The sequence below is a fragment of the Bubalus kerabau genome, chromosome 1 (assembly GCF_029407905.1).
Source record: "Bubalus kerabau isolate K-KA32 ecotype Philippines breed swamp buffalo chromosome 1, PCC_UOA_SB_1v2, whole genome shotgun sequence".
Lineage (NCBI taxonomy): Eukaryota > Metazoa > Chordata > Mammalia > Artiodactyla > Bovidae > Bubalus > Bubalus kerabau.
Genome location: NC_073624.1, coordinates 58,175,020 through 58,192,561, shown reverse-complemented (window position 1 = coordinate 58,192,561; position 17,542 = coordinate 58,175,020). Strand labels below are relative to the sequence as shown.

General features: G+C 37.1%; 1 protein-coding gene and 1 long non-coding RNA gene across 6 annotated transcripts in view; one reads left to right on the top strand and one right to left on the bottom strand.

The window, feature by feature from the left end:
• Window positions 1–17,542, bottom strand: part of ANKS1B (ankyrin repeat and sterile alpha motif domain containing 1B) — a 1,161,043-nt gene that overhangs the window by 1,062,336 nt on the left and 81,165 nt on the right. The window lies entirely within an intron of this gene.
• Window positions 384–10,779, top strand: LOC129649222 (uncharacterized). Its single transcript, XR_008713024.1, has 3 exons — window positions 384–508; window positions 6,753–6,874; window positions 10,666–10,779. It is a non-coding gene; the product is annotated as an uncharacterized LOC129649222 (long non-coding RNA).

Sequence of the window (17,542 nt, the reverse complement as noted above, 5' to 3'; positions counted from 1 at the left end):
GGGTTCTGGCTCTGGGTAAGATGGAAAAATCATATCTCATTCTGTTTCTGCCATTGCATGCAGCTATAAAACCTGGACAGACTGCAAAGAGCAGATATTTGAGAGCTCCAAGGAGTAAAGAATAGCAGGCAGATTGGAGAAGACCAGAATTCAAAATGCCAACAGTGAGTTCCTTATTTTTCATTTGGTATCCCCAACCTGAACTCAAAGCATACCAAAACCAAGAGTAGACACCACGATGTAAACAGAGAGAATTTCAGAGAAGTCCACTAGTTCTGGCTCAACAAGTAGGGAGAGGGATTACTAATACTCAGAGAGAGTGGGAGAAATCTCAATTCTGTTTATTATTATTATTTTTTATTTTCTCTTCTTTAATGCCTCAGTCCCCAGGGAATTCTGTGGCAGTGGCAGCAGCAACTGTGACAGCAGAGGGGACCTTAGAGGTGCCTAAAATTTGGAGGAAGAACATTCCTTTCCTACTGGAGGAACTGAGGTCCAAAAGGGAGAGGTAAACACCTGTGCTTTTTATTCTCTCTGTCTGCTTATCTCTTGGCTCTGAATCTAGATGAAGCCCTGGAACATGTCTCGCACAACAGGATAACCAAACCCCCAGTTTTCTGGCCAGGAGACCAAAAGTACTGGGGATACTGTAGAGAAGGGGAGGCTTGGGATAAGAGCTCTCTCTGAGTTGCATATGGAGGGATATGGGTCTAAACACCACAACAAAGATTTGAGAACCGAGCTAAATTATAGACCACCACCTAGATCTCAGACTGGCCACTTGGTTGCAAACACATGGAACAGACCAAAATAGCAATGCAAAGGCTTTGAAAATGGAATTGACATTGAAACCACAAAACACCAGAAGAGTTGGTCAGAACTTGCAATCTGAACTCTCTGGATTGATAAGTTAAAATATCAATATTTTACACAAAATGTAAATAAGACCCAGAGTCTTATAACACAATATTAAGAATGTCCAGAATTCAATACAAAGTTATTCAGAATTACAATGAACCTCTAGAACCCCAACTTAAATAGGAGAACAAAATTTACAGACTTCAATGCCAAGATGACACACGTTAGAATTACCTCGCAATGATGTTAAAAAAAAAAAAAGTATTAGTCTCAGGGAACTCAAACAGGGGCTCTGTATCAACCTAGAGGAGTGGGATGAGGAGGGAGATGAGAGGAAGTTTCAAGAGGAAGGTATATATGTATACCTATGGCTGATTCATGTTGAGGTTTGACAGAAAACAAAATTCTATAAAGCAATTATCTTTCAATTAAAAAATATATGTTTTTTTTTAAAGAAAGTATTAAAAACACTCTTGCAATGAATGGACAGAGAGAGGTTTCAGCAAGTAAAAAGAAAATATAAAAAAGAAACAAATGTAAATTTTAGAGCCAAAGAAATGCAATAACCAAAATTTTAAAACTCACTGAATGGACTCTATTGCATAATAAAGAAGATAGAGGAAAGTGTCAGTAAACTTGAAGAGAGATCAATATAAATTATCCAGTTTGAACACAGATAAAAAATATTTTAAAAGTAAGCCAAAAAATCTAGTATTTAGAAATTCTTGTCCCAGAAGGAGAAAAGAAAGAGTGCAGTGCAGAAAAAAATATTTGAAAAAACAATGGCTAAAAAGTTTCCAAATTTGGCAAAAGACAAAAACCCAGATATTTAAAAGCTCAGTGAACCCCAAAAAGAATAAATCCAAAATACGCATGCCTAAACATAAGGTAATCAAACTTCTGAAAACTGTGAACAAAAATATTGAAAAGAGCCAAAGAAAAATGATACATTACTTATAGGGAATCAATGATTTCAAAGCCTGGGGATCTTTCATCAGAAATCATGGAAGCAAGAAGGAAATGGCACACATTTTTACAGCACTGAGAGAGAAGAATGTTCAAACCAGAATTATAAATTCAGTGAAGATATCCTTCAGGAATAAAGGTGAAATGGGCATTCTTAGATGAAGAAAAACTAAGAGAATTTATTTAAACAACATATTTCTCTAAAAGAATTGCTAAAAGGAAGTTCTTCAGGCAGAGGAAATGATACCGGAAGAAAACTTGGAACATCAGAAATAAGGGAAGAACAGAAATGGTGAATTTCTAGCTAAACCTAATAGATTATTCTTCTACCTTGAGTTCTTTAAAATGTGCTTGACAGTTAAAAACTATATATATGTAGTGTTGTCTGATGAAGTTTTCAATGTATAAAAAGAGTTCAAAAATAGGCCCATGTAAGTATGATCGATTGATTTTTGACAAAGGTGCAAAGGCAGTTCAATAAAGAAATGACAGTCTTTTCCATACAACATGCTGAAACAAATGGTCACTATTAAGTAGGGGGAAAAAACCTCAAACCATTCTTTATACCTTATACAAAACAGAACTCAAAATGTATCACAGACATGAACACAAACATTAAACTCTTAAATATAGTTTTTAGGAAAAACATTGGAAGAAAATATTTGTAATACTGATTTAAGTAAAAATACACCAAAAGAATGATTTATAAAAATTTTTATAAACTGAATTTCATCAAAACAAAAACTTCTTGCTCTGCCAAGATATTATCAAAACAACAAAAAGGTAAGCCACAGATTGGGGGGAAAATATCAAAAACTCATTTTTTTTAATGGAAGAAAGATTTGAAAAGATAACTTCACCAAGGAGAATACCAGATGGTAAATGAGCACGTGAAAAGATGCTCAACACTGGTAGTTATTAGAATAATGCAAATGAAAATAAATCCATAATCAGATGCCATTACACACCTATTAGAATGAGAAAAAACTGACAGTTCCAAGTACTAGCAAGATTGAGAGCAACTGAAACTCTCAAACATTGCTGGTGGGAACATAAACTAGTACAGCCACCTTGAAAAACAGTTTGGAAGTGTCGAATAAAGTAAAACATACCATAAAGTTACACTTATCATATGACCTAGCAATTCCATTCTCAGGTATTTACCCAAGAGAAATAAATGTTTATTTTCACATAAGCCTGCATATGAAATAGTAGCTTTATTTATCCTCTCACTGGTAGCTCAGTTGGTAAAGAATTGCCTGCAATCCAAGAGATCCAGGTTCGATCCCTGGCTGGGGAAGATCCCCTGGAGAAGGAAATGGCAACCCATTCCAGTATTCTTCTTGCCTGGAAAATCCCATGAACAGAAGAGCCTGGCAGTCTCCAGTCCATAGGGTCACACAGAGTCAAACATGACTTAGTAACTAAACACCATCATCAAAAACAGAAGGAAAAAAAAAAAAAAAAAAAAGCAATGTCCTGAAACCGGTAAATGTGAAACAAGAGGGAAAGGGTATAACTTTTAAAAGAATGATATAGCCATGTTGTTATTTAGTCACTAAGTCATGTCTGACTCTTTTGAGATCCCATGAACTATAGCTCACCAGGTTCCTCTTTCCATGGGATTTCCCAAGCAAGAATACTGAAGTGAGTTGTCATTTCTTTCTCCAGGTGATCCTCTCAACCCAGGGATCAAACCCATGTCTCTATTGGCAGGTGTATTCTTAACCACTGAGCCACTGCAGAAGCCGTGACATAGCCATGCTGCTAAGTCACTCAGTCATGTCCGACTCTGTGCGACCCCATAGACGGCAGTCCACCAGGCTCCCCCATCCCTGGGATTCTCCAGGCAAGGACACTGGAGTGGGTTGCCATTTCCTTCTACAATGCATGAAAGTGAAAAGTGAAAGTGAAGTCTCTCAGTCGTGTCTGACCCTCAGCGACCCCATGGACTGCAGCCTACCAGGCTCCTCCATCCATGGGATTTTCCAGGCAGGAGTACTGGAGTGGGGTGCCATTGCCTTCTCCATGACATAGCCATACGGCATGACAAAAACTGGTTAGAACCAATTAAGTCCAAGATGGCAGAATATTCTACATTCAGTGGACCTTGAGCCTCACAATATGCTCATTGTAATATATTAGCAAGCTAAATGACACACCCACCAGTGCCATGACAATTCTGAGGCTAACTATAAAAGGTGGGCTGTGGCCCAATTCCTGGAAATCTCTACCTTTTCCCTGAAATAATTGGAAAATTCCTCCTACTCCTTAGCCTATGAAATGATTCAGCCCATAAAAACTAGCCATGCCATATTTTGGGGCCTCTCACTTTTTGGGATGACCAACACTCTGTGAAGTGTGCTTCTCCTAAGGCCTGTTGCCTTCGGAGATGGCCCACACTCTGTGTTTCTCTCTAAATAAATCCACTTCTTACTTATCACTTTGTCTCTCACTGAATTCTTTCTGTGATGAGACCTCAAGAACCTCAAATTCACTGGGAGCAAATGGATAAATTTAGGTGTTATACAAAAGAATATTATTTACCAATAAATGAATATACTATTGATACACACAACAGCATGGATGAATCACAAATGCCTTATATGAAGTCAAAGATGCCAGGCTGAAAACACTACATACTGTATGATCCCATTTATACAATATTCTGGAAGAAGCAAAATTATAGGGACAGAGAAAAGATCAATGGTTTCCACAGATTAGGGCTCTGGAGAGAGACTGACTACAAAAGAGCAGAATGAGGGCATTTTGGAGGGTGATGAAACCCTTTTATATTTTGACTGTGGCAGTGGTTACATGATAATGCATTCATCCAAATTCATAAAGCTGTACACTAAAAACAATGTTTTCCTAAATGAATATTTTAATTTAAAACAAATATATCTCTTCAAAAAAACAAAGACAACTTAGGATCCCATATCACCTCCATCATTTAAAATGTGATCTTAGACAAATGACTTAGTATTACAGAGCTTCAGTTCTCCAACTTTTAAAATGAAAAATATATTATTTTGAGATCTCACTGGTATTTTTGCTTGTGTGTTTAGTTCTTTAAAAGTTCCAAGCTCTTGCATTTTTATATCCCTCTCTTCACTGCTTTGTTTGGCTAATTTCTGTTTATCCTATAGGTCTCAGCTAAAATATTGTTTCCCTATAAAAGCCTTCACTTCTTTTATTTCATAACACTTCTCACATCTATATTTAAATATATTTAATGTCTATCTTTCACAAAATGATAAGCTTCATGAGAAAATGAACTATTTGAATTGTTTTATCAGAATCTAAGAAATCATAGAGCACTACAATACTGAAGTGTGTTCCATTAATACTTTTTTTTTAAATGTAAAAAGACCACTACAAATTGCATTTCCTATTGTGTTCTTATTCTTTCTTAGTATTTTCATCATTCTCATTATATATGTATATACACAGACATATACATGTATATCTTAAGCTGTTATCTTTCGCACGCTGTAGATACATAAATGTGTGTCTACATGTACGTACATGTCTACATGTACGTACATGTGTATATATATTTATACATATACAATAATATAATGGTATGTAATAGATGCCATCAACAAATTTACTTGCTAGATCAAAAGACAGCAAATATTAGATTATGCCTAGGTATAATCTAATATACTTAGATATATTAGGTATCTAATATCTAATATATTAGGTATATTAATACATTCAGTTCAGTTCAGTTCAGTCGCTCAGTCATGTCTGACTCTTTGCAACCCCATGAATCACAGCACGCCAGGCCTCCCTGTCCATCACCAACTCCCGGAGTTCACTCAAACTCACATCCATTGAGTCAGTGATGCCATCCAGCCATCTCATCCTCTGTCGTCCTCTTCTCCTCCTGCCCTCAATCCCTCCCAGCATCAGAGTCTTTTCCAATGAGTCAACTCTTCGCATGAGGTGGCCAAAGTACTGGAGTTTCAGCTTTAGCATCATTCCTTCCAAAGAAATCCCAGGGCTGATCTCCTTCAGAATGGACTGGTTGGATCTCCTTGCAGTCCAAGGGACTCTCTGTCTGCTAACATTTCCTCATTTGTAAGCATTTTCCATTAGCACTTCCATGAGCTTCCCTGGTGGCTCAGATGGTAAAAGGATCTGCTGGCAATGTAGGAAATCTGGGTTCAATCCCTGGGTCGGGAAGATCCCCTAGAAAAGGAAATGGCAACCCACTTCAGTACTCTTGCCTGGAAAATTCCACGGATGGAGGAACCTTGTAGGCTACAGTCCATGGGGTTGCAGAGTCGGACACTGAGCAACTTCACTTTCACTTTCCATTAGCACTAATGGAAAATGACAAAAATTACAAAGTAATAGACCTATTATATAACCATAAATTAAATTTTAAAATTAGTTGGTACTTGAAGAGTCTGATATATATATAAGCTAGAATTAAACATCTGTAGTGGACATATTAGGACCAGTTCCTGCCATCCCCAATGTCTTAGTCTATGTTAACACAAACCCCAAGACCAGAAAAGCACATATAGACTGACGGTCACTAACTAGCCCAAGGTGGACACCTGACTAAATTAAGACCCTTCTATGGTCTGGGCAACACATAGTGTGACACATGGGCCCAAGCAGTAGAACAATGATAATCTGTTAGTCTCATTTCCTCCTGTGGAATTCATCCTAGAAATAGACACAGACCAGTTATTAACAAGAGGATACTGAAGCACACAGAGAAGCAGAGGTAACAAGAGAAAAACCATTCCTTCATTTCACAAATATTAATGATCATCTATTTATTATGTGCTATATGACCCAAGAGAGAGGCACTAAAAGGGAAATGAATTCCCAGAGCTTTAAGAGATCTAGATACCTCCAGTTCTAGTCCACATGTCTCTTTACAATAAACCCTTTTTTTCTCTCTTTAGATGAGCGGGTGAAGACTGTTCCTGGAAACCAAAATGATCTAATACAGTCTCACAAGTGAAGGCACAGAAAGGAGTCTTTCTGTTAGGTTTAAAAAAAAAAGACAAAATATGTCTTTCCCTAGGTAATAACTCAAGTGAAAAAAGATTTCTCCTCAAAGTGTATAGTACCTTTCCTAAAACTGGTAACAGACAGAATGAAACATGACAAGTGGGAATAGGAAGGGGGACTGGCCCTAAATTTTCCTTTATAAAACTACTACCACCAAAAACATGATTTTAAGTGCCTTACTTCCATTGCATAGAAATATGTAGGCAAAAGGAAAAAGGTCTTACAACTACAACTGTGAGTACTTATGAAAGACTTCGTCACTGACACAAATGCAATTCACTACATCAGAGTCTCCTGATCACTTTGTACAGGGGAGTCTACCGGCTTCACTAAAATAATTTGGGATTCTAAGCAAAGGAGGTAGGCATTTCCTTACTCTAATGTATTACTGGATAGGCTTGAAGCCCAGACCAGAAGTGCATTATGTAATGGACAAAAACAACTAGCTGTTTTAAATTGCACTTCATTTGATAAAATATCTCAGTGACTTCAGCAGAAATATAAGATCTGGTCTCTTAGTTCTAAAATTCCAGCCATTGAGAAATGATTCTCTTTGGCAACAAACACTAGAAACAGATTGGTAAAACAAAGTTATTTATTTATTAAAAAGTGATGTATAGAACTGTCTTATGGACTCTGTGGGAGAGGGAGAGGGTGGGAAGATTTGGGAGAATGGAATTGAAACATGTAAAATATCATGTATGAAACGAGTCACCAGTCCAGGTTCGATGCACGATACTGGATGCTTGGGGCTGGTGCACTGGGACGACCCAGAGGGATGGAATGGGGAGGGAGGAGGGAGGAGGGTTCAGGATGGGGAACACATGTATACCTGTGGCAGATTCATTTTGATATTTGGCAAAACTAATACAGTTATGTAAAGTTTAAAAATAAAAAATAAAAAAAAAGTAATTTGCTTTATAATTATATGCAAGAATCACCATGCTAAAAACTCAGTGTTGTTTTTAATCACTGCAAGTGGACATTCCTACTGGCCATATCTTCTTGCTTATTTACTATGCAAATGAAGCATTGCTAAACACTTACTCTGTACCAAGCATTTTTATCTAGGTTATCATGAAAAACCATACGAGGTAGGTTATCTAACCCTACTTTAAAATCAGCAAACTGACCACTGAAAAGGTAAATAATTTGTCTAAGATCCTCAAGAATGTGAATGTCAATGTATGAAGTTTGACCTTGGGAAGCCTTGGCTTGTCCCTGTTGGCCCAGTGCACTACATTCCCAGGGCCACTAAGGTCTCTAAGAAGTTAAGTTCAGAAAAATATGTCTTCCTGGTATATGTCTCACTGACTTTGGGTATTACTTATTTCAAGAAAGATCCTTTTTGCTTAAAGATCTCCAATCACCCAACAGTCATTTTTCTAACACTATATATTCTAAATGCAATTGTATGTCAACTAAGGAAGATCTAGAAACATTTGAAACACTCATTTTCCCCAAATCCTTATGTTGACTCTGGTTGCTGAGAAAAGTCTGCACTAAAGGCAGAATATTTACCAAAATACTAACAATATAAGACTGTGCTCACTTTTTCATGCTGTCATAGTATAGTAAAAGAGGAAAATCCACTGATAAAATCAATTATTAATAGAATTTACAATAAACCAAAGATCAGTTTCTTTATAACATTTTAGTTGTTAGCCAAACACATTAAAACTAGAACCCAAATATCAGAATGGAATTGTGGCATGTCTTTAATTCTTCCTGACTCTTACTGGGGATGGGGCTGAGACTGCATTTTTAACCTTCCAACTGATGCTTGAGTGGCAACAGACCAGGCTGTTTCTAAGCCTAATCCAATCCTGTTCACAGCCTAAGCCAGTTAGAATCACCTGGGTCTCAACAGGCATATGATAGAGCCCATTCTCCTATCATTTTAAAACCTCCCCACATGATTCTGGGCTAAGAATTGCCATGCTTGAGAACCACTGACCTAGCTCAAATCAGAACTTTATTTCTGCTGAATGTCTCCCCTTTGGGCTCTTCTCCTCAAGTGCTATTAAAAGCCTGGTCCTAATTAACTCAGAGTTAGGTAAAGAAATTTAAACTTGGAGAGAGAATAATAATAGATACTGTTATGATTAATTTTATATATCAACCTGGCTTGGCTATGGTACCCAGCTGTTTGCTAGGAAGTTATTTTTAAATGTTGTTGTTGTTCAGTTGCTAAGTAGTGTCTGACTCTTTGTGACCCCATGGACTGTAGCACGCCAGCCTCCTCTGTCCTCCCATTATTTCCCGGACTTTGCACAATTTCATGTCCATTGAGTCGGTGATGCTACCTAAGCATGTCATTTTCTGCTGCCCTCTTCTCCTTTTGCCTTCAATCTTTCCCAGCACCAGGGTCTATTCTAATAAGTCAGCTCTTTGCATCAGGAGGCCTGAGTATCAGAGTTTCAGCTTCAGCATCAGTTCTTCCAATGAATATTCAGGGTTGACTTCCTTTAGGATTGAATGGTTTGATCTCCTTGTAGTCTGAGGGATTCTCAAGAGTACTCCAGCACCACAATTTGAAAGCATCAGTTCTTCAACACTCAGTCTTCTTTACAGACCAACTCTCACATCTGTACATCACTACTGGGAAAACCACAGACTTGACTATACGGACCTTTGTTGGCAAAGTGATGTCTCTGCTTTATAACATGCTGTCTAGGTTTGTCACAGCATTCCTTCCAAGATGCAAGAGTCTTTTAAGACTTCATGGCTGCAATCACCATCCACAGTGATTTTGGAGGCCAAGAAAAGAAAATCTGTCACTGTTTCCACTTTCTTCCCTTCTATTTGCCATGAAGTGATGGGACTGGATGCCATGATCTTAGGTTTTTTAATGTTGATATTCAAGCCAGCTTTTTCACTCTCCTCTTTCATCCTCATCAAGAGATTCTTTAGTTGCTCTTCACTTTCTGCTATTAGATTAGTATCGTCTATATATCTGAGGTTGTTGATGTTTCTCCCAGCAACTTTGATTCCTGCTTGTAATTCATCCAGCTTGTAATTCATTTTGCACAATGTACACTGCATATACATTAAAAAAGGAGGGTGACAACATACAGCAGCCTTGTCTTACTCCTTCCCCAACTGTGAATCAGTCAGTTGTTCCATGTCTGGTTCTAACTGTTGCTTCTTGACCCATATACAGTTTTCTCAGGGGACAGGTAAGGCGGTCTGGTATTCCCACATCTTTAAGAATTTTCCACAGTGTGTTGTGATCCACACGTCAATGAAGCAGAAGTAGAAGTTTTTCTAGAACTCCTTTGCTTTCTCCATGATCCAATGATGAAGGCAATTTTATCTCTGGTTCCTCTGCCTCTTGAAAACCAGGTTGTACATCTAGAAGTTCTCGGTTCATGTACTGCTTAAGCCTAGTTTGAAGGATTTTGAGCATTACCTTGCTAGCATGTGAAATGAGCCCAGTTGTAATCAGTAGACTTTTAGTAAAGCCACTTAGCCTCCAAAATATGGATTGGCCTCATCCAATCAGTTGAAAAGAAGACTTTAAGAGAAAAAGCTAATAGTCTCCAGAGAAAAAGGTCAGCCTCTAGACTGTAACACAGAAACTTTGTTTTCATCCTGCCTTTCCTACAGATTTCACACTTGACATTCCCTGCAATTACATGAACCAATTCCCTAAAATCTCAACCTCTTTCTCCCTCTCTCCCTCTGTGTGTGTATATCCCATTGAATCTGATACTCAATACAGATACCATCTATTTAAATGCAGGCTGTGTGCTAGAAATCACAATAAATTATTCACATACTTTTCTGATTTAATCCTTATAGCAACCATATAAATTGAATAAGCAAGCCATAAGGAGACAACTTCGTGACCAGAGACAGAGAAGCTTCATTTAGTAACTTCGGAGGGGAAGCAGTATAGGCGATATTAGAATTAGGTGAGTCAAGATAAAGAATAGCCAAGGATAAAAAGGTAAGTGTTCACTGAAAAAAAAAGGAAAAGGAGGAAATGTATAGATTAAAAATGATTGTGCCCACAATAGTAAACCACTCATCTGCTTTCCGCACCTATAGACTTGCCTTTTATGAACATTTCACTTAAACAAAACAATATAATGTAAAGTCTTTTGCATCTGGTTTCTTTCAATAAACATGTTTCTGAAGTTTATTTATGTTGTAGCATGTACCAGTAGTTCCTCCTTTATCATTGCTTAATAAAATTCCAGTGTAGAGATATGCTTCATTTTGTTTGTCTATCACCAGATGACAGATATTAGATTGTTTCCAGGGCTGACCTACTACAAATAATACTAGAGTGAACATGCACAAATATATGTTTTCATTTCACTTGGGCAGATACCTTGTATTGGAACTACTATCTTATTTTTTTTATTTTAATTTTATTTTTAAACTTTACAATGTTGTATTAGTTTTGCCAAACATCGAAATGAATCTGCCACAGGTATACCCGTGCTCCCCATCCTGGAACTACTATCTTATACAGTGAATTTATGTCTAACATTTTAAGAAACTGTGAAAGCTATTTTCCAAAGTGGTTGTATCATTTCACCAACAATAAGAGAATCAGGTTTATATCTTAGCCAAAATTTGTTATTATCTGTCTTTTAAATTACAGGCATTTAACTGAATGTATGTGGGTATACAGTGCGTGTTGTACAGTGAATGTGTAATTATCACTCATTGTCATTTTAATTTGGATTTCTCTAATGACTACATATGTTGAGCACCATTTCAAGAGCTTATTAGTCATTTTTAGATATTCTTTGGTGAAATGTCTATTAAAATCTTCACCTTTTGTTTAAAAAGCATTTGGACATTATATAAAGATTTGAATAAACCAACTGTAAAAAACTTTAATGATAAAACTCGTAGAAATTTAACCAGTCAGTGGATACTTAATATTAAGAAACTGTTGGGTTTATTTGAGATTTGATAATGGCATTACATATTGGCTTTTTGAAGAAATAATGTTTATCTTTTAGAGTGATACACTGAATAATTTATAGGTGAAATGATGTGAGCCTGTGATTTGCTATAAAACAATCCAGAGGAGGTGAGAGAATATAAATAAAAGATTGGCCATATGTTGACAACTGATCATTCTTCAAGCTTAGAAAAGGATTCACGGGGATTCATAATACTATTCTCTCTGCTTTTGCATATCTTTAAAAATTCCATAATGCATTGTTAAGAAATAAAAATCTGACACACTGAATCCAGCTATTAATTTATAAGTGATCTATAAAATCTGTTAAAATGACCATCAGATCAGATCAGATCAGTTGCTCAGTCGAGTCCAACTCTTTGCGACCCCATGAATCACAGCACGCCAGGCCTCCCTGTCCATCACCAACTCCCGGAGTTCACTCAGACTCACGTCCATCGAGTCAGTGATGCCATCCAGCCATCTCATCCTCTGGCATCCCCTTCTCCTCCTGCCTCCAATCCCTCCCAGCATCAGAGTCTTTTCCAATGAGTCAACTCTTCGCATGAGGTGGCCAAAGTACTGGAGTTTCAGCTTTAGCATCAGTCCTTCCAAAGAAATCCCAGGGCTCATCTCCTTCAGAATGGACTGGTTGGATCTCCTTGCAGTCTAAGGGACTCTCAAGAGTCTTCTCCAACACCACAGTTCAAAAGCATCAATTCTTCGGTGCTCAGCCTTCTTCACAGTCCAACTCTCACATCCATACATGACCACTGGAAAAACCATAGCCTTGACTAGACAAACCTTTGTTGGCAAAGTAATGTCTCTTCTTTTGAACATGCTATCTAGGTTGGTCATAACTTTCCTTCCAAGGAGTAAGCGTCTTTGAATTTCATGGCTGCAGTCACCATCTGCAGTGATTTTGGAGCCCCCCAAAATAAAGTCTGACACTGTTTCCACTGTTTCCCCATCTATTTCCCATGAAGTGGTGGGACCAGATGCCATGATCTTCGTTTTCTGAATGTTGAGCTTTAAGCCAACCTTTTCACTCTCCACTTTCACTTTCATCAAGAGACTTTTGAGGTCCTCTTCACTTTCTGCTATAAGGGTGGTGTCATCTGCATATCTGAGGTTATTGATATTTCTCCCGGCAATCTTGATTTCAGTTTGTGTTTCTTCCAGTCCAGCGTTTCTCATGATGTACTCTGCATATAAGTTAAATAAACAGGATGACAATATACAGCCTTGACGAACTCCTGTTGTTCCATGTCCAGTTCTAACTGTTGCTTCCTGACCTGCATATAGGTTTCTCAAGAGGCAGGTCAGGTGGTCTGGTATTCCCATCTCTTTCAGAATTTTCCACAGTTTATTGTGATCCACACAGTCAAAGGCTTTGGCATAGTCAATGAAGCAGAAATAGATGTTTTTCTGGAACTCTCTTGCTTTTTCATGATCCAGCGGATGTTGGCAAATTGATCTGTGGTTCCTCCGCCTTTTCTAAAACCAGCTTGAACATCAGGAAGTTCACGGTTCACATATTGCTGAAGCCTGGCTTGGAGAATTTTGAGCATTACTTTACTAGCACGTGAGATGAGTGCAATTGTGCGGTAGTTTGAGCATTCTTTGGCATTGCCTTTCTTTGGGATTGGAATGAAAACTGACCTTTTCCAGTCCTGTGGCCACTGCTGTGTTTTCCAAATTTGCTGGCATATTCAGTGCAGCACTTTCACAGCATCATCTTTCAGGATTTGAAATAGCTCAACTGGAATTCCATCACCTCCACTAGCTTTGTTCATAGTGATGCTTTCTAAGGCCCACTTGACTTCACATTCCAGGATGTCTGGCTCTAGGTCAGTGATCACACCATCGTGATTACCAAGAAAAAAACCACACAAACACACACAATGAGTTGCTCAAGTCAACTCCTAGTGGCTCATGCCTTATCCTTTCCTTACCTCCTAACAATGACATCTACAACAGTTCAGTTCAGTTCAATTGCTCAGGTGTGTCCGACTCTTTGTGACCCCATGGACTGCAGCATCCCAGGCTTCCTCATCTATCACCAACTCTCGGAGCTTGCTCAAATTCATGTCCATTGAGTCAGTGTTTCCATCCAACCATCTCATTCTCTGTCATCCCCTTCTCGACCCACCTTCAATCTTTCCCATAATCAAGATATTTTCCAATGAGTCAGTTCTTCGCATGAGGTGGACAAAGTACTGGAGTTTCAGCTTTAGCATCAGTCCTTCCAATGAACACCCAGGACTGATCTCCTTTAGGATGGACTGGTTGGATCTCCTTGCAGTCCAAGGGACTCTCAAGAGTCTTCTCTAATACCACAGTTCAAAAGCATCAATTCTTTGGCGCTCAGCTTTCTTCATAGTCCAACTCTCACATCCATACATGACCACTGGAAAAACCATAGCCTTGACTAGACGGACCTTTGTTGGCAAAGTAATGCCTCTGCTTTTCAATATCCTATCTAGGTTGGTCATAACTTTTCTTCCAAGGAGTAAGCATCTTTTAATTTCATGGCTGCAGTCACCATCTGCATTGATTTTGGAGCCCCCCAAAATAAAGTCTGACACTGTTTCCACTGTTTCCCTATTTATTTCCCATGAAGTGATTGCTGGTAATTCATGCAAACCAGTCTGTTAACCTATTAACTATTAACCTGTTAACTATTTCCTGAGTTTTCAGGAAATAGTTCATATCTTTACAAATTATTCTTCAGTGTTTATAGCAGTTATCTTACACAAAATCTATCTCCTAGAGATGTTTGAAATCACTCAGTTGGTCACTTACCACTCTGGTAAGTATTACTTACTTCTTTTTAAAAATATACTAGGGGACTATAGGAATTTTGAAAATGGATGAGAGGGCACCAAAAAAAGAAATAAAAGAACTAATCAATTTGAGCATTATTTCATATTTTCATCTGAAAAATAACTAAAGTCATCCTAAATGGCTACCCAATTATCCCAATTACTCTGGAATTACTATCAAACTATTACAAGCCACACAAAAGGTGTATGCAAATTATTCTAGACTTAAATAAAATGCATCATATTTACTTCTTTATTTTCAGTTGTTGAAGAACAACTTTACACTCAGCAGCCACTAGAAAAGAAACTTACAATGTATTCAAATTAAAAAGTAGCATTGTGTTAATTGAGCAAAAAACATGTTCTGCCATATTAGAGTTTATGTCAAGGAAGGGAAGCTGCAGTGATTAGACAGCTTCAAGAGAGAGGTCTCCACAAAGTCTTGAAAAATGGGTAGAGATAACAGAAGGAATGGAGAACACAGGTTTTGAACAAGGATATGACTTTTGAAAAGTAAAAGACATATTCAAAAAAGGTTAAAAATCATCCAGCAAAAATTTTGCAAAAATGCAAAATTCTTAGAATTGAATTATTGGAAATAAGATTAAGGAGGTAAATGTTATTTAGAGAAAAAAAGAAATATTTAGGTAAAAGTACAATGAGAGAAAGTTTATTTGTTAAATGTACATGTGCCTATCAAAGAGAATACATATAAAACTCTTAACACAATATCTGATGCATAGTAAAGCTGAATAAATATTCACTATCATTGTTACTTCCTCCCCTTCTTCCTATTTTGGTACTGGCTGAAGCAACCCTGTTTTCTGTAATTTGCTATACACAATGGATAAATATGAAGAATGATGAAGAAACAAAAGAGGAGGAGTTTGACACAAAAACTGCTCTGTGCTTCAGTTGCAGCTTTGAGGAAAAGAAGACAAAAGAGCTAAGGATCAATCTCACAGATGGTTTTTTTATTTTTTCCATAACATTTCAGAGCTCAAAAAACCCTAAGATGATGATGATGATACCTCACATTTATGCAGGCTTTTACATGGTACTGTTAAACATATTATCTCAATACTAATACTAATGATAATAGTGATCAACTAATTTAGTCCTCTCATTTTAAAAATGAGAGAACCTAATGAAGCTAGCAAGATCAAATGACTTGGCCAAGGTTAATAATTAGCAGCACCTGTGTGATGATGATGGTGATGGTGGTTGTAGTGGTAATGATACTAATAAACTGCTTAATACTTTACGTGCATTTCTCATTTAATCCTTGCAACAACTCTAAGAGGAAAGTATTATAATTATCTTTTTTTAAGTTAAAGAAACTAAGATTTAAAAAATTAAAAGTTTTGCCCAAGGTCACTCAGCAAAAGGTGGCAGAAGCAGGATTCAAATAATAAACTGACTCAAACCCTATTCATTTAGTCATGATATTATGCTTATTGTGGGCTCCCCTCGTGGCTCAGTCAGTAAGGAATCCGCCTGCAAGGCAGGAGACAACCTCCAAGGCAGGAGACTCAGGTTTGATCCCTGGGTGGGATCCCCTGGAAAACAAAACAGCAACCCACTCCAGGATCTTGCCTGGGAAATCCCATGGACATAGAAGCCTGGTGGGCTACAGTCCATGGGGTTGCATAGACATAACTAAACCATCACCATAATTATTATTAATCATCACCATCATTAACCATCACCATAATATTATTAATATAGTTAAAATTAGTACTCAGTTCTGAATCTTATCCTAGTCTAATGTTCTTTTCTTCACAGCCTATCTCTTAAAATTAATGGAATAAGTGTTCAGATAGAAATCTAAATATATATTGCATTTATTTTTAATATATTAAATTAGCTGATATGCCTATAAGTCTCATGTTACAGACTATAGAACTCTAACTGTAAAGTATATTTCATTACATATTAAGTATAATATTTGTTTTATAAACACATAATTAATTTTAATACTTTTATAAATTATATGCATATATTTCAATTCTAGAGAAAAAAGGTAATTTCACTTTCTTATATACTTATAGAAGTTTTCACTGTCCTAACATCAGGATTATTTATAGAGAACAGTAATAAGAAAAATATTTCACATTTATTTGGAGAGCTGTAATTGGCATAATTCTTTCAACTCTTATTATAATCCTGAAAGACAAGCAGAGCAGATTATACTATCCCCACCTTAAACTCAAAGAATCATGACTCCATAAAGGATACTTGTCTTGGCCAAAATCACAGTTACCAAGAGGTACAGCCAGCATTAGAACCATGGTCTCTTGACTCCTGGGTCCTTTATACTTTCTACTATATTTGATCCTTATTTCTCATAAAAAAGAGATGTTCAGTTGATGTTTGACAAATAAATGTATGTAATGCATTAGTAAATCAGACCTTATCGGAAAGAAATTCTGATTTTCTAAGCTCCAGTCTGGAATTTCACCATTACTCATAACTTTTCCCCTCCAACTATACTTTTCATTTCTGAATAATGAGGCTTTCTCCTCTAAAGTATAATTATCCTCTGGAAAAGTAAACTGTCTTTGAACTGATAAGCTGAGAGGCACTTGATGGACAAAATCATTAATTTCTTTTCTAGATAAAAATTACAAGTTAAAAAATAGATGTATATTCTTATAAATATGTTATACTAGGAAAATCAAATTATACAACCTGGGACTCTAGTTTATAATCTAGCTAGAGAACAATTACTGTATATACTAGACACACTTTGCGATGAATGGAGAGAGTCATTTATACTAAGAAGGAAGAAAAGAATCCCACCATCCAGTCCATCCATGATTTTGCATCTATTGAAGTAGAAAATATCATCATATTCTCACAACTGTCAGTCTGCACTGTCAGACTTCACATTTAACAATTATCCTGATGCCAGCTGTCCCCACAATTTCAT